The sequence below is a fragment of the Martes martes genome (genome assembly GCF_963455335.1).
Source record: "Martes martes genome assembly, chromosome: 7".
NCBI lineage: Eukaryota > Metazoa > Chordata > Mammalia > Carnivora > Mustelidae > Martes > Martes martes.
Genome location: NC_137894.1, coordinates 122,259,623 through 122,285,543, shown reverse-complemented (window position 1 = coordinate 122,285,543; position 25,921 = coordinate 122,259,623). Strand labels below are relative to the sequence as shown.

Genomic DNA, 25,921 nt, shown 5'->3' with positions numbered 1-25,921 from the left:
TGGAATACCTGCATGGCTCAGTTAAGCAGTTGCCTTTGGCTCAGGTCATGATCCCAGGGTCCTGGGATCAAGTCCACATTGGGCTCCTGGCTCAACAGAGAACCTGCTTCTCCCCCTGCTTGTGCACTCTCTCTCTGACAGATAAATATCTTTAATAAAAATGACACTTTTTAGCATTGTTATTTTAATCAATTGATGCAAAGTCTGATGATGGAAAAGAAAGATCATTTATCTCATTAAGAAATATATTTCCAATTAATTTTTATGTTTATTAAATGCTAACAGTTTTTCATTTATTTGTTTTTGATCAAATATGTACTAATAACGATTATAATAATGTCCAGAAATATTTTTATTTCACACTTCAGTGTTATGGTCACAGGAAAATTTTTTTTTTGAATTCATATTTTTTATAATAAAATTATAATAGAGTGATGAAGGAAATATTTTACATCTAAAAATACAGGAAAAAAACATTTTCTGTAAGAATTAGAGTGGAATTACATGCACATTCAAGAACAGGAAAAATATCAAATATATGAATATTAATGAATTAATGTTTATGTGTTTTTAAGTGAATGATGTTGCATTTTTAGAATCCATTAGGTATATTTAGAAGTCTTATATAATACTTTAATTTATATAGTTTTTGATATTTATTTATTTATTTGAAGATTTTATTTACTTGATAGAGAGAGGCACAGAGAGAGAGATAAGGAACACAAGCAGAGAGAATGGGAGAGGGAGAAGCAGGCTTCCTGCTGAGCAGGGAGCCCTATGCAGGATTGATCCCAGGATCCTGGGATCATGACCTGAGCGTAAGGCAGATGCTTAATGACTGAGCCACCCAGGCGCTCCTAGTTTTTGATATTTAAAATATGTTCAAAACTAGTTCTTTTCAGCTATTTAATTTTTATGATGACAATTTTTATTTATTTATTTTGTTCATTAAACTTTTAATAGGTCTCAAAATTCTATGACAGCTTTTTGGTCAAGTTGTTTCCATTAAAAAGTACTGATTTTAAAAATTAATAACTTAAAACTGCCACACATACACAAAAACAAATGGTCCACAATATATCCTCCTTTCCTTCTGAAGGTTTTATGAGGCACTATTATCATTAACCAGTCTTTCACTATTAATCTTAAACGGCCAATTGACACAAATGATTCAGAGACTGTTCTTCCACCACTTATTAAGACTGGGGTGGCAGGTATTGGGGATAATACTCATTTAGCCTTCTGAGCTTTCTGGGCAGACTTAGTGGCCTTGCCAGCTCCAGCTGCCTTCTTGTCCACTGTTTTGATGACACCCATAGCAACCATCTGTCTCATGTCATGAACAGCAAAACAGCCCTAAGGAGGATAGCCAGAGAAGCTTTCAACACACATAGGCTTGCCAGGAACCATATCAACAATGGCAGCGTCACCAGATTTCAAGAATTTGGGACCATCTTCCAGGTTTTTTCCAGAACAATGAACTATCTTCTCCTTCAGCTCAGCAAAATTGTAAGCAATGTGAGCTATATGACAATCCATCACAGGTGCATATCCAGCACTGATTTGTCCTGGATGGTTCAGGATAATTACCTGAGCTGCAAAGCCAGCTGATTTCATTGGTGGGTCACGTTTGCTGACATCAGCCACATTGCCACAATGAACATCTTTGACAGATACATTCTTGACATTGAAGCTCATGTTGTCCTCAGTAATATCCTCACTGAAAGCTTCATGGTGCATTTCAACAGACTTTACTTCAGTAGTAACATTGACTGGAGCAAATGTGACCACCATGCCAGGTTTAAGAAGACCAGTCTCTACTCGGCCCATAGGGACAGCACCAATGCCACCAAATTTGCAGATGTCCTGGAGAGGCAGACAAGGGCTTGTCAGTTGGATGAGCTGGTGGCAGAATGCAATTCAGAGCTTTGGGCAGTGTAGTTGCACTGGCATTCCCATCTTTACAAGTGACTTTCCATCCCTTGGATCAAGGCATGTTAGGATGTGGCTCCAGCATGTATGATGGCACTGTTCCAACCAGAAAGGAGCACAAATGTTACTGTGTCAGGGTTGTAGTCAATTTTCTTAATGTAGGTGCTGCCTTCCTTAACAATATCCTCATATCTCATATGGCTTTAGAGCGGCCCAGTGAAATCCAATTTGTTAACACCAATAATTAGTTGTTCCACACCCGGTGTGTAAGCCAGAAGAGCAAGCTCATGGGTCTGCCCATTCTTGGAGATATCTGCTTCAAATTCACCAACACCAGCAGCCACAATCAGGACAGCATAGTCAGCCTGAGACGTGCCAGCAATCATGTTTTTGATACAGTCTCTGTGTAGTGAGGCATTAGCGAATAATGCTCGCTGGTCTCAAATTTCCACAGGAAGATATCAATGGTAGTACCACATTCCATTCAACTTTCAGTCTATCCAAGACCCAGGCATACTTGAAGGAGCCCTTTAACATCCCAGCAGCCTCCTTCTCAAATTTTTCAGTAGTTCTTTGGTTGACCTCACCACATTGGTAGATCAGATGGCTGGTAGTGTTAGACATCCCTGAGTCTATGTGTCCAATGATGACAATGTTGATATGATTTACTTTCCCATTTTGTTTCAGTTTAGCAGTGGTTTTCCTGATACCTGTGTTCTGGAGGCAAACGCTGTGAAAACTAATGACATTTTTTTTTTAGATATCAAGTTACATATATGCAAGGAAGTGCAAAGGTTTTTAGTATTACTTTTGGTTTGTAAAAGCAAGTGTTAGAAAGCCAATGATCTATTTGACCCCTCAATAGTAGACTATTTGCATAATTTTATGTTGTTTTTTTTTGTTATTTTTTAATTGAGATGATATTTACATAGCATACAAATCCAGAGGTCATGTTTTCAATGAAATGGAGTTCATTAACAAGAGGGTTAACATTAACACAAATTGACCTGTGTTTTAAATTGATAGACTTTATTTTTAGAAAAAATTTAGATTTAAAGAAAATTCAGTAGAGAGTACAGTGTTCTTTTTTACTCTTCTCTTGGTTTTCCCTATTATTAATATCTTCCATTAATGTGGTAAATTTATTATAAATGATGAACTATTATAATATTATATATAATTATTAATAAGAATCTATAGCTTACATTAGGGTTTACTCCTAGCATTGTACATCTACAGGTTTTGAAAATGTGTAATGATGTGTACCTATATAGGAAGAGAGGAAAAAATAAAACAAGATAAAATAGAAAGGCAAACAAACCATAAGACACTCTTAATCATAGGAAACTGACTAAAAGGAAGCTGGAGAGGAGAGGGGTGGGGAGATGGGGTAACTGGGTGATGAACATTAAGGAGGACAAGTGATGTAATGAGCACTGGGTATTATATAAGACTGATGAATCACTGACCTCTACCTCTGAAACCAATAATACATTATATGCTAATGATTGAATTTAAATTAAAAAATAAATTTAGTTTGAAAAGAAGATAAAAAGGACATGTATCTATTATTATAGTATCATATGGAACAGTTTCACTGCCCTAAGAATCCTCTGTGTTTTACCTACTCATCCCTCTTCCTTAACACTCAACTCCAGGCACTCACTGATCATTTTACTTTCTCCACAGATTTGCCTTTTCTAGAATGTCATATATTTGGAATAATACAGTATGTAGCCTTTTCAGATTGGCTTTCTTCACTCACCAATATGCATTCAGGTTTCCTTGTATTTTTTTGCAGCTTGATAACTCATTTATTTTATTGATGAATAATATTCCTTGTGTTATCATTTGTCTATCCATTCACATACAGAAGGAAATTTTGGTACTTTGGGACTTATGCTTATGAGTTTTGGCAGTTATGAATAAAGATGATATAACATTTCTGTGCAGGTTTTTATGTAAACTTAAGTTTTCAACTCATTAGGGTAAATACAAAACAAAATTGCTGGCAAATTACCCATTTGATGTGAGCAACTCAATGACATTTAGTACATTCTCAGTGTTGTACAGCCATCACACCTATCTAATTTAAATATTTTCACCACCGCCTCCCCAAAAACACCCTGTACCCAGAAGTCACTCCCCAGTATCTCCTTCCATGAGCTCCTGGAAACCATCAATCTACTTTCTGTCCCTTTTAATTTACCTCTTCTGTGTATTTCATATACAGAATTCTATAATATGTGGCTTTTATGTCTGGTTCTTTCACTTTGCAGGATGTTTTCAAGGTTCATCCATAAATCATTGTGATTTTCCTTCACATGGTTGAAGAATATTCCATTTTTAGTGTATAGTGCAATTTGCTTACCCATTCACCCATTTTTGGACATTAGGTATTTTCTACCTCTTGAGTGTTGTGAGTAGTGCTGCTGTTATGAATATGAATGTGCATGACTGTGTTTGAGTATCTGTCTCCTTTTGGGTACAAAACAGGAATGTAGTTGAGGGGTCCTGTGATAATTCTATATTTAAGTTTTTGAGGAAACAGTAGACTGCTTTCCACAGAGATGCACCGTTTACATTCCCACTAGTACTACACCAGGTTTTCAATTTGTCCACATTCTTTCCAACCCTGTGATTTTCCATTTTTTGAAATATCGTTACAGCAATCCTAATAGGTATCAAATGGTATCTCAGGATTTCGACTTTCATTTCCCTAAGGACTAATGACATCGTGTATCTTTCATACACGATGTGTATCTTTCATGTGCTTCTTGGGCATTCATGTATCTTCTTTAGAGAGATATCCATTCAAGTCCTTTGCCCTTTTAAGTAGATTGTTTGTCTTTTATTATTGAGTTTTAGGAGTTCTTTTTTTGTTTTGAATATTAAGCCTGTGCTGGTTAATTTTATGTGTCAACTTGACTGGGCTAGTGGATCCTCGGAGAGCTGGTAAAATATTACTTCTGGGTGTGGATTGCATTTGATTCAATAGACTGAGTAAAGAGAATCACTCTCATCAAAATAGGTCAGCGTCATTCAAACTGTCAGGGCCTGTGTGAAACAAAGAGACAAACAAAGGATCAACTTTCTCACTTTTCTTGAACTGGGGTGCCCCTCTTTTATCTCAGACATCAATGCTCTTGGTTTTCAGGCTTTGGGACTCTGGGACTTAACACCATCGTCATCCTTGCTTTTCAGGCCTTCACTGACTGAATTATACTGTGGGCTTCCCCAGTTCTCCAGATTGCAGATGACAGGCCGGGGTTTCTCCATTTCCATAACAGTGTGAGGCAATTCCAATACTGAATGCTCATTTATTTTATCTATCTATCTATCTATCTATCTATCATCATCATCATCTCTATCTATCCATCTATCATCTATCATCTATCATCTATCTATTCTCTCTCTCCTATTTGTTCTGTTTCTCTAGAGACCTGTGACTAATACAAAACCCTTATCAGATATGTGATGTGCAATATTCTTTCCCATTCTGTAGATTGTCTTTTCTCTTTCTTGATAATGCCCTTTGATGTATAAAAGTTTTTAAGTTTAATGAAGTCTAATATACCTTTTTTTTTTTCTTTTGTTGATTGTGCTTTTGGTATTATATCTTAAAATCCATTGTCAAATGCAAGGTCGTGAATATTCCTACCTATATTTTCTTCTAAGAGTTTTATGTGTTTAACTGTTATTTTTAAATGGTTAATCCATTTTGAGTTTTCTATTTGTTTGTTTGTTTGTTAAAAGTAAAATAGGGTTCCAGCTCCATTTTTTGTATGTGGATATTCAATTGTCCTACCACCATTTTTTGAAGGGACTACTATTTTTTCCCCCATCAAGTTGTCATAGCACCCTTGTTGAAATCCATTAGCTCTAAATGTATGTGCTAATTATGGACTCAGTTCTATTTCTTTGGTCTATATGTCTATCCTTATGCCAGTACCATATAGTTTCTATCACTGTGCCTTTGTTTGTTGTTGTAAGATTTTATTTATTTATTTGAGAGAGAAAGAGGAAAGAGAGCACATGCTGTGGGGAGGGTCAGAGGGAGAGGGAGAAGCAGGCTCCCTGCTGACAAGGAGCCCAATGCAGGGCTTGATATCTGGGATCATGACCTGAGCTGAAGGCAGATGCTTAACCAACTGAGCCAGCCACCCAGGTGCCTTACTATACTGTATCTTTGTAGTAAGTTTTGAAATTTGAAACTGTGAATCACCTAACTTTCTTCTCTTTCAATATTGTTTTGTGCTAAGGCAAGTAATGATAATTACAACCAGAAAGACTTTTTTTTTTTTTTTTTGATCCAAAGTTACCTAGTGATTTGTCTTGGTTTTGAAAATTCTAAGTTACAAATCATCACATATTAACAGAACTAGTTCCTATCAAAGAGATGCAAGAAATCTTGTTAATATTCTAAATCATTTAGTTGACATAAATAGAAAAAAATATTAATAAAAAAGCCATTATAAAAGTATCTGGCTGATCTGAGGAATTTGCCAGTGAGGAAATAATGCCACATGATAAAGAAAGAAGACTGAAATATTTTTCTGATCCTTTGCATTTATTTTTATATCTGCTTTCAGAGCAGAAACACATCCTTAAAAACATAACTAGACAAGTACACAAAGATATATATGCTTTTCATTGATACATTGTTGACATTAGTAAAAAGTTAAGAACCATATAAATGTACAAAAATAATAGGCCAAGTGCAGGTTAATCTGTGCAGGTTAAAAATGACAACTATCTTTGTTTACCATGCATTCCTGTTCATAATGTATCACTATATAAATAAAGAAGTTTACAGGTAATATGTAGAAATAAACCATTTTTGTAACATATTATACATATATAATATACATATTTTTATAAAGGTATAAAGTTACACTATTTTTTCTTGTTTGGGGGGTATAGTAATTCAAATTATTATATTTTCCTTTAGGCTATGCTAATTTTCCACTTATCTATAACAAATATATTAAAAAGAATGTAATTTACCATTTTTCCCTTCAGAATCCTATGAATAAGGCAATGTTCTTACATTTTGCAATATAATGGACTTTTCACAATTAGATGCATTTAAAAAGCCAAAAGGCATGTTAATAGTACATCAAGGTTAAGGATAAAAGATAAAATACAAAAACATAAACAATTTTATGCAAAGATAAATTAAGGGCACAATTTTAGCTTAAAGTACCAGTAGCACCAATTCCACTCTGAATAATGTGTTGTGATATAAATGGACAGTCACCTAAAACCTGTATAGAATAATTTTTAAAAAATGCATTTCTGGGGTAGGTGGGTGGCTCAGTGGGTTAAAGCCTCTGCCTTTGGCTCAGGTCACGATCCCAGGGTCCTGGGATTGAGCCCCACATCGGGCTATCTGCTGAGCAGGGAGCCTGCTTCATCCTCTCTCTCTGCCTGCCTCTCTGCCTACTTGTGATCTCTGTCTGTCAAATAAATAAATAAAATCTTTTAAAAAAATGCATTTCTGAGGAGTTTCTAACAGGCATTTGATATTTTCATTCAAATTGTCTGCATATAATTAGCCATAGGGGCAGAAACTAGCTTGCAAATAATTGTACTTATAATGGGTTTTTTGAGTAATAATATTGCTACCTGTTCCCTAAAATGAAGGGAATTCTTTCCAGTCATATGTGCAAGTATCTCATTATTAAGTCCATTATTTCCAGCAAGTGCAAAAGATTTTAGTATCAAAATGGTGAATGTGAAAAGGGCAAACCCTAATAATGTACTCATTCTGGTGATCTTTTGCGGCTGCATTACAAACTGTCCAAACTTAGAGCTTAGCGATGACCATTTACTAAATATTATGATTGCATGGTTCAGGAATTTACTAGGAACTAGTTGTCCAATTCTCCTACTTCACATGACATTGACACTAGTAATTTTGTTTTATCTAAATTGTGGATCAGCTGACCCACGCTTTATTTGCAGACCTGGCACCTTGGTGAAGTTGGCCAAATGATGGCACTCGACTGGAACTGGAGACCAACACTTCAGCACAGTGGCATCAGGGAAGTTGGAATTTTTACTCTGGGGTTCACAAAGGCAAGAGGCACTGTTCCAGAGAATAAAGAAGGAACTACATATACTTTTGGTCAGTTTTGAAAGTCACTTAGCATCATTTCTGTAATTTTTTGGTTGAAGTAATTATAAGGCTTCCCAGATGGAAGAGGAGGGAAGCAGTGTCAAAGAATTTGTAGTCATGTCTAAAAATTAGCATTGGAGCAATGAAAGAAAGATGGGAAGTACAATGGAAGAAGCATTAATGAATAAATGACAAATTTATCATTGATTGAATGCCAAAATCAAAAATAGGATAAATTACTTGTTATAAAAATCCGTATGATATCTTTGTCAGGTAGAAAATACAGGTATGAAAACAACAAACCACAGAGAAACAAAATATCATCTTGTTTAAAATGTCAGAGATGCTTCTTAAGTTTTTAATATTTTTATTAAGTGCAATAGCCACAATTTATAGATCATGGGCTCTATGCCAGACACTATATAAAATGCTCTGAATTTATTATCACATTTAATTCATGAAACAATGCAATAGGGATACTAGATTTTATCTCTGTGTCATAGTTTAGAAAACTGACATATGAAAAGGTTAGATAACACATCAAAGACCACATAACTTGTTAACAAAAACAATCACACTACATCCCCAAGTCATCACACTCCAAAACACATTGTTTTAACCACACATTTTACCATCTTTAATTGTTTTGAAGGACGACTTTTAAGTAAAGATATCCTCAAGATTTTTTTTTCTTTCTAATATGACTATTGAAGTATCAGAAAATTAGTTTTAATAATGCATGTCCCTGGACTCTTCTGGGACAAAGCTATTCTGAAACTTAATTCAATGACTAAAAGTGAGTTCAGAATTATAGCAAGAAACCTACATTATTTCCCATGCTCATTTATGCTAATGTTTACCAAGACTTTTGGTAAAGAAGCTACCATTTTGGAAATTTTGAGTCATAGATACTTTGAGATGGAAAGAAAGTAGAGGTAGTCCAAGCAAGTAACCTAGTTGGTTTAGTTGCAAAGTCATGAAAAAGCATTAAAATGATAGACTAATTAGAATAATGAAGTTTTCATTTAAAAAAATGTAACTTTCCCAGCTTTACTTATCAACTTAAATTTCCTAAAATATTTGTAACTTTGAAAGTAGCTGTTAGTTTTTGTCCTTAAGAGAAATTTTAAAAGTTCATGAACACCTAACAAAAGTGCTCCTAAAAGAGTGTATTTTCTAGGGATTCTGATGCTATATTGATCCACTTTTCTTAATATACCCTGAAAACCTTTTGGTTAAAAAAAATCTAAATAAATAAAGTACCAGTCATGAATTACACACTAAGATATGAGGCACATTCAGAAGTAATGTGCAACAGGCATGGCAAATCTAGGTGATTTTCCTTAAGAAAAGACAATGTAAGTTGGCTTTAAAGGCAAAATTACAGTTTGTCATCTGAAGTTGTTGAAAACTCAAATCATTTAAGCAGGACAGAGAGATTTTCCATAATAAACACAGCATGACAATGCTTTGTTTTTATAGCTAGATAGAAACCCAAATCTATCAGGGAATAAAACAGGAAAAGAAAACTAGTTTAGAGTTTCCATTTTGCAATATTATTTCTGTAAATAATTTATAGCTTCAATATTTACATATCAACATTTATGTTAAATCCTGGTGGTAGAAGAAATATCATCTCTAAATTTCTCCTTACACAATTCTAAGCTCTTCCTGGACTCACATTTAGTATTTTCTCCCAAAGTAGAGATCTTAGCCAAACCACATGGGGCCAAAAAATTTCACCTTCAATAAATTCATTGGGTATTCTGAAATTGTTGCTCAATTTGAACCATCAGCTTAGTATAACTTTATAACTATTTGACTGTGGGAGACTTGCTTCCTTTAAAGAATCATCTAAAAAGTCACTTTCTCCCTGAAGCCTTCCTTCGTACATCCTCCTTTACTAAAATTATTTCTTTCTTCATATATTTACAACATCATTTAACAGATCCCTTTGAACTCATTGAAGGAGAGGCAGAGTCATTTTTATTTTGTATCCAGCAAGGTCCCTAGCTCCCATTATAGATCCTCAATAAGTATATACTGGAATAGATAAAGAGAAAGAAAGAAACAGAAAAGAAAGGAGAAAAAGAAAGTATAAACACAAAATGAAAGATGAAGAATAGACTCTAAAATTCTGATGTAAAGGGTTGTTTAAAATTAATATCATGTAATTCATGTCATGTGCAAGACTGAACAACGATGCTCTTAGATTGTGAGTACAAGGAGGATAAGCAACATGTATGTCTTGCTTAGTGCATTTCCCCAAATTCCTTGAAGATAACAGATGAAGGATCTTGAGAAATCTTAAAATATACAGTTGGCAAGCTAGAGGCCCAAGAGTGTCAATGGTTTAGTTCTGGTTTAAAACTAGCAGGCTTTAGAACCAAGAAGTCCCAAAGCTTTAGTTTAAGTTTGAGTGTGGGAGAACAAACAAACAAACAAACAAAACCCCAAACCCCACAATGTCTCAGCTCAAACAGCCAGGCAAGGTAAGTTCCCTCATCTTCTCAGGAAGATCAGGCTTTTTGTTCTATCCAACCCTTCAACTGATTGCATGAAGACCATCCAAATTAAGGAGGGACATCTTCTTTACTCAGTCTACCAATTCAAATATTAATCTCTTCTGAAAATATCCTTACAGAAACACTCAGAATAATGTTTTACCCAATATCTGGGCACTCTGTCACTCAGTCAAGTTGACTCATAAAGTTGATAATCACGAGTCCATTCCTTGTTAGTTGTCACTCATATTATCTACTTAAACCACACTTAAGTTCCAAATAAGTAAAATAACAAGGTCACAATTCCAATCATCATGATACAACTATCCTCTGTATAGCTGGAAATGCACCAAAACTCTTCTCCAGAATATAAGGTAAAGTTCGTGAATTACATTTACTCTTCTCTTTGATATCTTGTAACTTAAATACTATAAAATCAGTATATTTTATGTTACATGATCAGGGAACAAAAGAAAAGAAAAAGATACTGACTTTGCATGCATACCTACACATGAACATGCACACACAAACATATTCATAGCAACGTAATGAGGAAATAATCATGACATTTGCAGTCCTCCTTTCTGTAACTAGGCACATAGCCATAGCTTCTATGTACAGTTTCCTTTGTCTTCCTTTTTAAAAAAGATTTTATTTATTTATTTGAGAGAGAGAGAGAGAGTGAGCGAGAGTGAGTGCACAAGCAGGGGCGAGGGGAAAGGAGAGAGGGAGAGTAGGCTCCCTGCTTAGCAGAAGACTCTGAAATCTTGACCTGAGTGGAAGGCAGATGCTTAACTGACTGAGCCACCCAGGCACCCCTGTAGTTTCCTTCTTCTAATACCCGTTTAGTATTCCTGTTAGCTTCAGCAAGCCCCTCAGCTCGTTGTGGTTCTTTACCTGGTGGTATGTTTCAGATCTTAATTTCTGAAGAGTCTGGGCCATTAGTAGTCCTGCCTCGATTGGGTTGTAGGTTTGCATTGACTTTAATTATGGGGTATGGAAATCCTAAGAGACGGTCTAAGGAATCCTGTATTCCAGTCATGTTCTTTCTTACCTCCATTGTGGAGAAGTAGTCCAATTTCCCCTTGGTAATCAGGATCAATTATCCCAGTGAGTATATTAACTCTCTTTTTGCCTATTAATTCAGAGGCATGAGGAAAACAAAGTGATTGGGTGACAGTTTTAACTTCAAGCTCAATGAAGTCATAGTATCTTCTGGTGAAAGCACTGCATGTGGGGAAGATAAATCTGTACCAAGTACACATCTATTCCAGCAGGGACAAAATGCTGACTCTTCCATGATGGAAGCTGTCAAGTAATCAGCCTGCCACTTTGTAGGTTGTTGAGCATCCCAGAGAATGATGTCATGCTGGGGACTCAGCATGGTCTCTGCTATTGGAAGACTGGGCATTCATCGGTGGACATAGCCAGGACTGCCTTGGAAAGCAAAAGTCTGTTGCTGAGCTCAAGCACATCCTCCATTCTTAGCACCATGGCCACTTTGTTTACGAGCCCATTGATGATGATAGGAGTGACTGGGGAAAGAGGCTGAATGGTGTCCACTGAATGGATCATCTAGTCCACTTGATTATTAAACTCCTTTTCTGTTGAGGTCACCATGTAGTGAGCATATAAATGGGATGCAAGTATCTTAATGTTTTTCTACCCATTCAGAGAGATCCATCCACATCTTCCCAACTTTTCTTGTAACTCATTTTTTAATCATCTTCAAGACCCTGACCATTCAGCCAAAGTACTGTCCACAGCCCATGAATTAATAAATAATCATACATTTGGCCATTTCTCTTTCCAAGCAAACTGAACAACCATGTGTACTATTTCAAATTCTGCCCACTGGGAGGATTTTCCTTTACCACTGTCCTCCAGGGATGTCCCAGGAAGGGACTGCTACAGTGTTCTTTCAACAGCCCTTCATTACTTACACTGGTGGCTGCTTTCTCGGTTGCCTTTTATGGAGATAAGTGCTGGTTTAAAATTTGGACTAAGTGACAGCAAGTTAGAGAAAGGCCAAAATTTAACAATTAAGCTTTGTGGTCTCAAGATATAAGTAAGATCAGGGGCTAGGCCAAATCTGTGATTAACTTCTAGACTAGAGAAATCAATGGCAAATGCAGCAAGAAAATAATATAGAAAATCATCTAGAGCAGCTCATCTCTGTAACTTGGAAGCCAGCTCTTCTAGTTTGCAAGAAGGTTGTTCAGGAGGAAGAAGGAAACAGAAGGTCACTTATTTCTGTTTTTTAAATGATTTTATTTTTTAAATGCATTTAGCTTTTACTGAGTAATCACACACTGAATAGAGCACAAAATTACCAAGTTATATACCTTATTCTGGTACCAAAAGCTGATTCATTTTCTCCACTTAAGGTCTTTCAAATGCAGAGCCTAACAATTAGGCAGAGGGAACACCTAACGTTTTTTACTTTAATGATATTATGTTCCTAATTTGTCATTGAACTGACCCTCCAAAGAAGGCTGGAAGAAAATCTCAAATGCATCTTGCATTCTAGAAAATGGCTTTAAATTTTCCAGAGCAAGAGCAAAGCAAAACATCTGTGTAGGGTGTGCATGAGTGGGCCTGTATGCTCCTGTGCATATATATGGGTGGGAATCCAGAACTTTGCCAAAGTACCTTTGCATTTTAAAAGCTTATTTTCAGAACAATGAAAAGAGGCAGTTTTCCCCTTGATAAAGAGACAAAGCAGTGGGGCATCAGCAGCCCTTTTCTCAAGGCACATTTTTCCTTGAGGTAAAGTCTAGAAAATAAATGGTGATAACCCTGGGGTATATGCTGATTTGCTCCAGGTTGTAACTTTATTGATGTTTGTCTGCAGGCAAATACCTGAATAGGTGGCAACAGGCACAAAGGGTGACAGGAAAGAACAATGTTCCTCCTGGGGCTCAGATTCTGCACACATTTAACTGTTTCAACTTGGAGAGAAAAAAATCACACACACAAACAACAACAACAAAAACAAACACAAGAGAGCCCACAACTCTTTGGTGGAAAAGAACAAAAAAATTTTAAGGCATATTTTGTTGACCTCAATATGAAAGAGGACTTCGGTGGTCTCCATATGACCTCAGAGTTTACAGCTGGGTTCTTCTTTTCAGCTTGTCTCTCACTGTCTACCTGCAAATGCCCACTCACCCTTGCCCTACATTTTCCCTATATGAACCTGGGAGTATTTTCAGCACCAGGAGACAGTCATTAAGATGCTGGTCCACTGTCTTCCTGTTGTTGGCCTCACTGAAATAAATTCCTTTCTTGTTTCACCACCACTTATGTTATTGCTGGTACTGGATTATAAAATTCCTCAATTCTTGGATTCTTGAAGGAAAGAATCCACTAAAGAGACTCAATAGAGAGTGAAAGCAACAAAGGTTTTATTTAGCAAAGCAAAAGTACACTCCAGGGACAGGAGTGGGCTGACCTGAGGGTGGGTAGCAGCCCACTGAGTTCTGAATTGTGTTTTTTTGTGGGGGCCTGTTTGGTCTCCTCCTTTCCATCTTGTCATGATCACACTACCTTCTGCATCTGCCCTGGTTTCCTCCCCTCCAAACTGTTGCCCCTGCTCTTGTCTGCCATCTTCCTAAGGGTGTCTAAGTGACACCTGGCAGGGGTGAGTAGGGTGTGCAAAACCATAATGCAAATGATGTTATAATGATATTATAACAAACTTGGAATTATGAATGCACAAGGCTTTCCTTAAGTGTGCATACTCCAAAGTTGGGACCGTCTCTGTGGCCTGTATCTTCTGCTCAACTCACTGTGCTAAACCAGAAAAGGGGCCGGACTAAGGGAGATTGGGTGGTCCCTAGCATGGAACCATCTGCCATCCTCTTTTTTACCCTCCTGCTCTTGTCTATGCCAACTGCCAACTCTAGCAGTTTCTCTGCCTTTGGATTTTGTCAGAGGGGAGAGTGGCAGAACCCAGTCTGTTTGGGATTCCCCAGAGCCAGGTGCTCTTGGACCCATGTGCCTGGGCTACAAATATTATTGGGTATTCCGAGCCAGAAAAGCCAGAAAACGTTTTGTTGTGGGGACTTTCCTGCGCATAGGAAAATGTTTAGAGCATACCTAGCCCCTGCTTATTATATAGCAGTAACTTCTCTCCTCTACCCTGCCCCCCACCCCGAGTCTCAATGAGCATAAACTTCTGTAGATGTCCAAAGTATCCAGGGGTTCAAAATCATTCTCACCCTCAGCAGCTGCTTAAGTGTTTTTAAGAGAAGAAACACAAAGTATTGAGCCCAAGAGAATCATAAGGACAGTCTACATCCTCGAATAAATGAAATACATTTTGTATTGCATTTGTATTACAATGTAAAGTATGGAGGATTGGAAGCAAGAGGTAGCAGTGTAGGTGAGGATGAAGTTAATATTAGTAACGCATTCATTCATGTGTTGTATCAATATTTATTAGATGTTAACTAGATGCAAAGCCTGTGCAAGGACCTGGAGAGTTTAGTCTGATGGGACAGATAATAAATCATGAGAGGATCATAAAGCCACATATGCACAGAGTTGAGGGAGCTAACCCATTTGAATAAGAGGCATCTTTCTAGTTATTTCTCTCTACAAAATCTCTTAAAATATTTTCTCCCCGGCAAACCTTTTCTAGTAGCCCTTTATGCTCTGTGTCCCTCACACCACCCCTTTGAGTACTTTCTTGGTCTAATGTGGAGCTTAAAAACGGAATTAGTTTTGTTCCTTGGCGTTAGCAGCATACGGCCTCATGTGGTGGCAGCTTGAGCCTCTGGGAATGCGCACTCTCTCTCCGAGAGCAGCAGCAGAGGATCAACTGGCTTTTAAACAGAATCATATTTGCAAGTGGCCAGCAGGTTGGAATGTGATAACAGCCAGCAGACACTTCACATGGGTTTTCTCAGCCAAATCTGGGAAGCTTCTGTCAGGCGCCATTGTGAAGTGAACAATCAAAGCCGGTCTTGAGGGAGGGTCCTTTCTCACCGCCACGGGGCCTGTTTACTAGACTCGCTGAAAGAAGAGCGGAAAGCCATATGGATTAAAAGAGAAAGAGGAGTTTGATTTTTAAGACAGATTGCAAATTTTGCAGGCATTTCTCAAAAATAGATGCATTTTGACTATTCTGCCCCAGTCTGTGTTTTTTTTGTTGTTGTTGTTTTTTTACCTAATCTCTCTCTTTCAGTGTGCCAAAGAGATTTAATTTAAAGGCAATGATCGGGTAGCATCTTGACTCCGTTGTTTTTTTGTGGAATCCTTTGTATCTTTTCTTTTCAGAACATAGCTAGGGTAGGGAGATTGTGTCTCTGTTAAATTCTCCCAATCAATTTGCTGCTTATGGAATGAATTCTAGTACTTCTGGATATAAAAATGATATTAAGATAATATCGACTGTTTTTAGTCATGTTTTCCTGAATTTCAAATGTTAGTGAGTTCTTCTGTTTAGAACATCATAGTGTTCAATTAAATAAGATAAATAAATGTTAAGCATGGTAAATTGAAGATTTACAAGACAAATAAATTATTTGCATAAATTAAGTTTCCATTGTGTGGAGCCAGACTGTCACCAAGATGATGTGGCAAAACTGTATGGTTTCAAGGATGGTGAGATTAGCCGTGTAAGAAGAAAACTAAACTAAGAATGTCAGAGTCAGCAGGAACCTCTATTCAAAATAAATAAATAAATAAATATAAATATACCCTAATGAAGTAATATACAATTGTTATTTTCAAAGAAAAGCTTCTTAAAACTGGTCCAGAACCTGCCATCATTATTGAAAAAAAACTGTAGAAGGTGAAGAAATATGTTTACTGCTGAAGTATAAAGTAGAACTTAGAAATTTTGCACCTCTTTTTTTTTTTTTTAATGATGTTACTAGTTTTGCTTCTAGTAAAATAAACCTTATTTTAGTGGAAATAAAATGGCATAAATGTAATTTACTTTTCTGACATTTATGTGTTTGTTTTCTTTCCCCATTTAATTTTACGGGAACTATAAAACCAAATTAGTTAGAAAACCACTCCTGTGTTTAAAACTGTTGTTTGTGTAATTGGTGTATATTTTACTGATATGAGATCAGCATTAGTAATAATATTAGTAGATGTAGACTGGCATTCATATTTAGATGGTATCCAATTAACAATGTCTAATCAGATATTTATGGTATTGGTAATGGAATACATTTTATAAAACTGTGCTTATACTTTTCAGAAGTATCCTTGAGAGTATTGTTAGAGCTTCCTTGAAAAACATGTCTAAAGGAGACAAGAAGCGACCAGAGCTTCTTAAAAGAAGTCTCAATTTTTATTAAAGTGTATCAAACCGGGATGCCTGGGTGGCTCAGTAGGTTAAGCATCTACTTTTGGCTCAGGTCATGATCCTGGGATGGAGCCGCACATCGGGGTCCCTGCTTGGTGGGGATCCTGCTTCTCCCTCTCCTTCTGTGGCTCCCTCTGCTTGTGCTTGTTCTCTCTCTCTCTGTCAAATAAATAAAATGTTAAAATAAACTATATCAAACAAATGCTTAATTTTTTTGTTTTAGTATTATCTGATTGGTCTTATTACATTTAAATATGAAATATATATTTTTTTAAAAATAGAAATATATTATGCTATTATTTTCCCAAATACTTTGAATAATTACTGCATCATGTCCTGGGGACAATGAGGTAGGCAAGGCCTTAGGTGATAGTTGTTTTCAAAGAGGAGGAAAATTAGCATCTGAGAGATAGCTATCTCACTCTATATATGGGTCTGAGCCCCAAGATCCAAGAGTTTTCAAACAATGCAACAGTGGTAGACTGACCAGGGAGTGATAGCAACATATAGGGATATTTTATAAAATTTATAAAATTTTTAAAAAATTTTAAAAAATAATATGTTTTCTATGTAAAGGACATTATCTATTACAGACCAAAGAAAGAAACTTTGGGACACAAATACCTTGTAGAAGAAAATTACTCTTTAGTTTAGATTATTTAAACAGATCATCCAATCTAAATTAATCTAATCTATTCTTCAAAAAGTATTTGTTGAATGCCTACACTTATCCAATTTTTTTTAAAGATTTATTTATTTATTTGACAGAGAGAGATCACAAATAGGCAGAGAGGCAGGCAGAGGGGGGGGGGAAGCAGGCTCCCCGCTGAGCAGAGAGCCCGATGCGGGGCTCGATCCCAGGACCCTGAGATCATGACCCGAGCTGAAGGCAGAGGCTTTAACCCACTGAGCCACCCAGGCGCCCCTTATCCAATTTTTAAATACACATATCCAATTTTTATGTTTTAAATATGCAAGTCAAAACAACATAGCTTACCAAGAAGGTTGAAATCTTTCTTGACTGCCTGCTTTATTGAATGATTAGTTTGGTCTACTTTTTTCTGTAGAATGAGCCTAGTAAACGTTATATACATGCATGTACACACCCACACGTACACACACAGACACAACAAAGGAGGCACAGAAGGAGGAGAATTATATTTGTTTAACAGAAAACCGTCTCATAGGTCATTTTGGTTGTGGAAGATCAGCTCTCAACGCACAACCGTAATGAAATAGAGCAGATAAAGCAAGACCTAAATTGCTCTATAAAATACAGTGGGAAAAGATCAGAGATTTTAATGAAGAGAAACATGAACACAGAAGGGAGGGCTTTAGGATGAATTTTGAGTAATAGAGGACCATCATAGTGGGAGGTAAATAGAGGTTAGGTAGAAAATTTCCCCATTTTTCATCTGTTATTGAGTCTATATTATGTGCGAGGCACAATTACCAGCACTGAGAAAGCAGAAGTGAACAAAACATAATGTTTCTTATAAGGTAATTCTCAATGTTGGTCATAAGGGTCTCCTCTGAAAATAGATGTTTAAGGAATGTCTGATCAGACAACTCACCCACTTAGAATTGCCTTATTTTCTCTCTTTTATGCAGAATCTCTGTCTATTGCTTTTAGTCTTCAGGCAAATTCAACCCTACTGTTGGAATGAGTAGTATTTTGGGGAGAAAAATTAAGAAAGTGCAGAAAACTATAGCATGAGATTTCACAAAGAGGTAAGAAAGAAAGAGGCAGACAGGCCAAGTAGAATGTGATCGAGGAGTTAATATAAATAGGATATGTTAACAAAGTTGATCATAAGACTATAAACCCTGAATAGTCACAGAAACATTGGGGAAAGTAATGGAATTCTGTCAGCCAGTAAACAGAATCTGAGCAATTAAAAAAAAAAAAAAAGAGTAGGGTAACTTCAGATGATATCTGGCTTCATATACCTAAGAGGGTCACAATTAAGATAAAATAATAGGGGCGCCTGGGTGGCTCAGTGGGTTAAAGCCTCTGCCTTAGGCTCAGGTCATGATCCCAGGGTCATGGGATCGAGCCCCGCATTGGGCTCTCTGCTTGGCAGGGAGCCTGCTTCCTCCTCTCCCTCTGCCTGCCTTTCTGCCTACTTGTGATCTCTCCCTGTCAAATAAATAAATAAAATCTTTAAAAAAAAGATAAAATAATAAAATGTGTTTAAACAACATAGTTTAATGCCTGACTTTGTAGATCACCAAAAAAGCGGTGTCTCTTCCATCTGAGTGTTCAGTAACTTATAATGGGCCACAGTAATGATGAAAACCAAGAAGTAATAGTTCTCATCTGTCAAAGTGAATCAATTTGATTATTTACCTATAATTCTGCCACACTGATGCAGGTTTGACCTAAGTGTTTACAAGAGGATTAAGGAATAAAAAGAAAAGGAAAGCTTATATGAGATTTTTGGAGAAAAGGTCATCATTTTACATTTCTATTAAATAATTTTCAGAATAAAAAAATATTTTTCAGAATATTTAGGTTTTCAGTCTATTGTCTTGTAATTCTGGGGCTTAAGACCAAGCAAAATTAAAGCTCTCATAAGCCTTCTCACACGGACTTTTACATGTAATTGTGCAACATGATTCAAAAGCTGAGAACAATGATAATTCTAGAACTGGCAAATGGCAAGTTCTTAAATATTTTCAAAGTTGTTTCACTTGGTGATCAAATCTTGAATGAAGGCATCCCTCATTTTAACATTAAACAGTATATAGAATTTTCTGTGGAAATTATGACAGGGAATTTGTTCTAAGAAAGTTACCAATGTTAATGTATAAATTCACACACACACATACGAGATGCATAACAAACTTATGTATAAAAATCAGAAAACAGATATACTCAATGGTTGGGAAATTCATATAAAACATTTGTTCTGTGATTTTGAATTTAGGATTTTGCCAGTCAAACAAAACAAAACAAAATGAAACAAAACAAAACAGAAAAACCTGCAATTAGAATAAAGCAGGTTGTGAAACCTAAAAGGAGATACTTTATTTCTAAGGGTGGTTGTCTGTATGTTCTTGAGAGACAGTAAAAGAAAAGATGTAAGCAGAGTATAAATCCCGAGCAATATTCACCAAGGTTGAAGCATTTCTTTTCTAAGATTATATGGATATCATTTCATAGAAAAAGAAATTATGTTCACGATTTCCAACCAGGTCATTGTAAGACAATCAAAATCAAAATAATAAAATCTGAAGATATGATTCTTTTAATATGTTTTTATACATTTTGATTAATATGCTTTGTTTAGGACATATTATCAAATATTTTTAATAGTCAAAGGAAAAATAATGTTCAAATTTCTCCTAATTGCTGGTGTTTGGGGACTAAAACTAGCCTACATACAAAAAATCTTGGATTTTATTTTCTTACCAAGGTCTTTTAAAGTGCTTTATGTATGTGGGGATTTTTAAGTACATTTAGATATTTAAAAATTAAAATGAACTCCAGGAATGATTAGATCTTCAAGTAGCCACGAGGAAACTGTCTTGTGTAATATCAGACTTAAGAGCATTCTAGGCCTGATAATTTCTCCCAAATGATTTTAAAGAATAATACTGCACACCACTAAAATATTTACCATTTAATTATATATTATCTTAAATGGTGAATTAACATCAGAATGTACGAGCTAATATTTACTTTAAATATGAGGTATATTTCAGACCAGGTATATTTCAAATCTGGGGGTGCTATTCACACTGTCATCTCTGATATTGCCCCTGCCAGAATTGGACAGATGCTATGCAAGGGAATGCATAACTTTAGCATAATGAGGTCTTAAATATAAATATGGTAATTGATGAATAACAAAGATGGTCCCCAAATGCGGGAAGCAGCTGAGTATTTGATAAGAACTACACTAAGAACTCAATATACGTCATGTATCAGATTCTCTTAACATTTAATCAACAGAAAACTATCAAGTGCATGATAAGCATTTGATGTATATTGATTAAAAAGTGAATCCCTATGTCTGGAGTAGGAAAGTAAGATGTGGATGCTTAAGTAACTGACCCAAGAGATTCCAAACTCCATCTTTCTGATTCCAAATTCAGATCCTGCAACCACTAAGAATTTTAGTCAGCAGAGTTCCTATGTCAAATCCCAGATAATCTATGGATTGCAAGCTTGCCTTTCCTTTCAGGTCTGAGTATCCCTGACTTAACAGATGGATGATGCTCACACCCTGACCAATCCAGCTAAGCCTTCATTGGGTATCATTTCATAGATTGTATCAGTGACTTCAGAATAATTGGGCGAAGTCACTTTGGGCTAGGCACTGACTAGTCGAAGAGTAGAACCTATTGACTCACATAACACTAAGAATATTATGAGGTAGGTAATATCGATTGCCTTTTTTGCATGTAAGGAAACTGGACTTTAGATAATTAAGCTAATAGCTGAAGTCCCATCTAGGCAAGATGGGAGGCTAGAGGAAGACTGACCATGGTAGTGGGTGTCTGTCTCCTCCCTTAGAGTAGGGTCAAGCCCCATAATCTGGTCCATGAGAGAAGGTGCCAGACTGAGGTGGGATCTGGGGTGGGGACAGAGGGTGCATAGGCTGAAACAGAGGAAAGAGAACCATTGTCCCTCCAGGCTCAGTTCAGATTTGGACCCAGTGAGTGGAGGCACCACACCCACAAACTCTCCAGGTTCAGTCCCCACAGGCCCATGACCTGGGTGGAAGTCAGCTGTCACAGGTATAGCTTATGGGTTTTGATGTGGTGGAGCTTCTCATATAGATGCAGGAAGGAAGGCCTTGGGGCAGAGTTCAGGCGCTTGCAGTTCTAACTCACCCTGTACACTATAGGTGGGCAGCCCTGGGATGTCCATCTTGTAACCCTTCCCCTGAGGGACAAGTGCCTTCGGGGAATCCTTGGACAAGGCGCTCTCTCAAAGGAGTAGATTTCCCAGAGAAAGATTCCGAAACTCTACACTCCAGACTTGGTGGAGAATTTCTTCTCTTTCAGGGGCTCGGGGACTGTCCACTTGACCTGAAGCTTGCCTGTGTCCTGTGGACTAGTGGCCTTTTGGTAAGAAGGAAGTCACTGACCTTGGGCACATTGTCCTTGGATGCCAGTATGTTGCAGCAGCCAGGTCCCAGTGCACAGAGTACTTGTCCTCCAGGTATTTCATAGACTGTCAGACTTCTAGTGAGAACGTGAAGAGACAGTCTGCGAGGTGGGTCATCCACCAGGCTCCTTTGGCCCTGTGCTCAGTGATGATGTAGTTCTGCCTTTCTCCTCCAGGATCCCACTCAGAAGCTGGGCCTGCTCGCAGTGGCCGAACTGTGTCATGACCAAGGATTCAGGCAGGAAGGCCTGGGCAGTGGCATCATTTTTCACTCACCGAACAGCGACCTTTTGCCCTTGATAACTGCCCAGCATTGGTCTCCAATCCCCCTTTCCAGTGGTCTGCAGCAGCTTCAGATGGTGGGTCAGTGTTCAGCTGCAGTGGAAGAACTCCTCCAGGGCCATCACTATACCCTCCATGAACTTTGTCTTCATGAGGTGAGTGCAGAGTCCATCTGCATGTGAGGTGTGGTCTCCACCAGCTGCCCCAGCTCCTCGACCTGCACCTCTCGTCAGGGCTGAGCATGCATACACGATGCAGTAATGCTCACCTTGCCATCACACGTCACAGGGTGTGCGGCCCATCTGGGTTAGGCAGGGCTCTCCCGTGCTGGGACCAGACCTGTCTCTGGCAGGCACAGAGTTGCCTCTAACCATTGGTGCCAGCAGAGGCTCTAGGTGGTGCTGCAGCTCTGCTGGGGGCTCCCTCTTCCCCTGTTGTCTGGGGCTCAGCCATCAACCACCACCAGGGAGGGGTAGCAGAATTGAGTTCATTATAGCTCTAGAGTCCTTACTGGTTAACCTAGCCTGTGCCAAGGCCTGGCTGGGACTGCTCTGCTCCTGGCCCCAGCCTACTCTGTGGTGGCCTGGCCTTGGAAAGGAGCCAGGCTTTCATGGGTCGGTCATATGGTGTGCAGCGGGGCGTAGAGCTGGTCACACCTCCATGTCTGTGATGCCCAGCGCAAAGAGAAAGTCTGCTGGAAAAGCTTTTGGAAGGGTGGGGAGAGCTTACCAAAATGTGATTTGAAAAACACAATTACATATGACATTCTATTTACATATTTTTTCCTATTAGTCAAGTTTCAGCTGTGAAAAAGTACATTTGAAGATATATTTTATATACAAGAGATACCTATATATAACAACACATAAAACTGAATTGAAATATTTCAAAATAAAATATGAGGAAATGTAGTTTATCATTAATATTTGGAAAGATTACTGTGTGAACTTCGTACCTAGTGTTTAAATGTCTTGAAAATGTAGTTTATACATGCACAAGCGTTAATTCACCTTTAGGCAGGGAATTTGAGATATAAGCTAATTCTTATCATGGAATTATTAAAATGTCTTTTATTAAAAATGGTCATTTTTTAAAGATACATTAAACTTTCATATTCCCCCAAATTGTTTAAAAGTTATTAATGGAATAATAGGGATAATAGGGCTTCATTAAGTTATTCAGTAACATTTTACTGAGCAGTTACTACAGGCCAAGCCTAATGCTTGGTTAGGAGAATAAAAAAATGTACAAGAGATAATCCCTGTTTTCAGCAAGGCAATAGCAAATCCAAGAAGGCATATGGGTTCCCCCCAAATTTCATTCCCATACGATGAGTATTTAGGTTATAAACAAGATATTAAAATAGTTCAAAGAAGAGGCCTCGGAATCAGGAAGTTATTTTGTTCCAGTTTTATTGGGGTAACATTGTATTAATTTAAGGTACCCATTGTGATGTTTGATATATGTATATGTTGTGAAATAATTATCACAATCAAACTACTTAACACATCCATCACTTCACACAGCCACCTTTGATGTGTGCTGAGAACATTTACAATGTACTCTCAGCGGTACAAACTGAAGGTTTGAACCCTTTGACCAAGTTATTTTAAGTGGGCAATTTAGGCTTTGTTATATATTCGTTTTTTGTATGGAGATTTAGAATATATTTTATATCTAATTTGTAGCTGGGCACATTCAGAATGATTTCTTTACATCCCACCCCCCCAACCCCCACGCCCCCAGAATTTTACCAAAAAGAAAGGTAACATCTTGCATAAACCAAGCCTGGAGTGGTAAGGTAACCCTCCTCTTACAGCTCGCCCAAAGGCAAAGAAGTGAAAGGTGATGGGCTGGGATAAAAATTACAGATAGGATATTGTCAGAAGAATATCTCATTCATTTCTATAGCTGCAAACACTCATCCTCCCCCCCCAAGTCCTTTTTATCTGCCATTTAGCAAGAATCCAATTACTGAGCATGAGCTTACTGCCTCATAAATAACATCCTCTTAGCTTTCCAATCACACCATTCCAATTCTGTATTTTGTCAGCAAAAGTCCTGTTTTTAAAAATAATACTTCGGCCATCTGCTTACCCATATGTGCTACACATCACTGAATGTTAGATTCTCTGCAAATTTTATAGACGGTACCACAAACTTTGAATGTGTTTTCTCTCATAATTAGCATTTTACAACCACATTAAATTGATCACAGGTAAACTGTTTCATTTTGGTGTGTTATTTTGATTGTAATCAGACTACTTGCTGGAAAGTGATTTTGTAGCCAATATATTTTACTTATAAAGAGTTTTCTTTCCTCTTTTATAGCAAATACGTTATTTTAAAGGTCACACTTGTCAGACCCGTAAACTAAATCCCAGACTTGCAATGTAAGGCATCCCTCGAAGGATCCATCAGTGTTTACACTGGGGTGAAAAATGTTATCTTAGCAGCTTCATCAATTTCAATGACTGATGGTGTCATTTGAAATCTCTATAGTTGGCTCCTCCCAAATGAAGGAGAAAAAGGGAAAACAACTTGGTCAGGGATTTGGTTTTCCTGTTCTTCTAAGTTTTATTTATATATATATATTTTTTTCTCCTAAGTTATATATTATATATATGCACACATATGTGTGTGTGTGTGTGTGTATATAAAACCACTTCCTTTTCCTAAACACACACACACACACACAAGATAAACTACAAATAGATGTATAGTGATGTATAGTGAGATCTGAACCTACCGTAGTTGTTCATATGAAAAACTGTCCTACTTATGGGTGAATTAGGGAAATTTTTAAATCCCTTGGAAGCCTGCCAAACATAGGCTTTGGTGTTTTTGTAACACAACCATGAAGTATAAAACCTTTCAAGTCCTGTTTTTTTTTTTTTTTTCAATACCCCATATTTCCATGGTGAAAATGTAAGTTGAGCAATTCCGCATGAAATGTACAACGCCATAGTTGCAGTTCAGTTTTTAATGCTAAGCTTGTTTTTGCTCTTATTCAGTTATAATGAGTCAATTCCTCTTTGTTTTATGTTTGACCCGTGAGCATATGAGTGTCACTTTCTGGTTACCAGTTTGCAAGATTGCTTTCCTTCTCTCCAAAGCTTTGTTTCTTTCCTGTTTTCTTTTTTCCCGGAGATTTATTTAAATTTTGTCTTTACAAAATTGAGAACTGTGCAATGTGGTTATTTCTTGCTGGATTTCTCACGAGAAGCTACCTGGGATGGAATATCCTGCTTCCTTACCTAGTGCAGACGGGTAGGAAAAAATTCAGATGTCCTAGGTTTTATTACCAGCCTTTATGGCACAACTTGACTTTGGTGCAAAGTGCCCAGGTTTTCTGCTTTTACTTTAAAGTCGTCCTCTGGGATTTCCTTGTTACCATTCCTCGTCATTGATTCAATTCAAATGATACCTTCCTACTCCTCTCCCTGTGATTTGTCTTGATCTCAGTTGCTTTTACTGGGATGCTTGTTTACAGTTCTTGCAGTTCTGTGTTTTCTTTTGAAAACAAGGACTGAACAAATGAGTAAAGCTAGCCTTGAGAGTAATTTATTATAAGATTATAATTTACTCATTTTTGACATCTTTTCACAAGTAAATTAATAAAAGGTTCTTATTACATA

The 25,921-nt window shown here is 37.2% G+C and overlaps 1 pseudogene across 1 annotated transcript; it reads right to left on the bottom strand.

The window, feature by feature from the left end:
• Positions 1-1,230: 1,230 nt before the first annotated feature.
• Positions 1,231-22,526, bottom strand: LOC308346727 (elongation factor 1-alpha 1-like; annotated as a pseudogene). Its single transcript has 2 exons — positions 22,278-22,526; positions 1,231-2,649 (listed from the first exon to the last, which is right to left on the bottom strand). The product of its transcript is annotated as an elongation factor 1-alpha 1-like (transcript).
• Between the last annotated feature and the right edge of the window lie 3,395 nt (positions 22,527-25,921).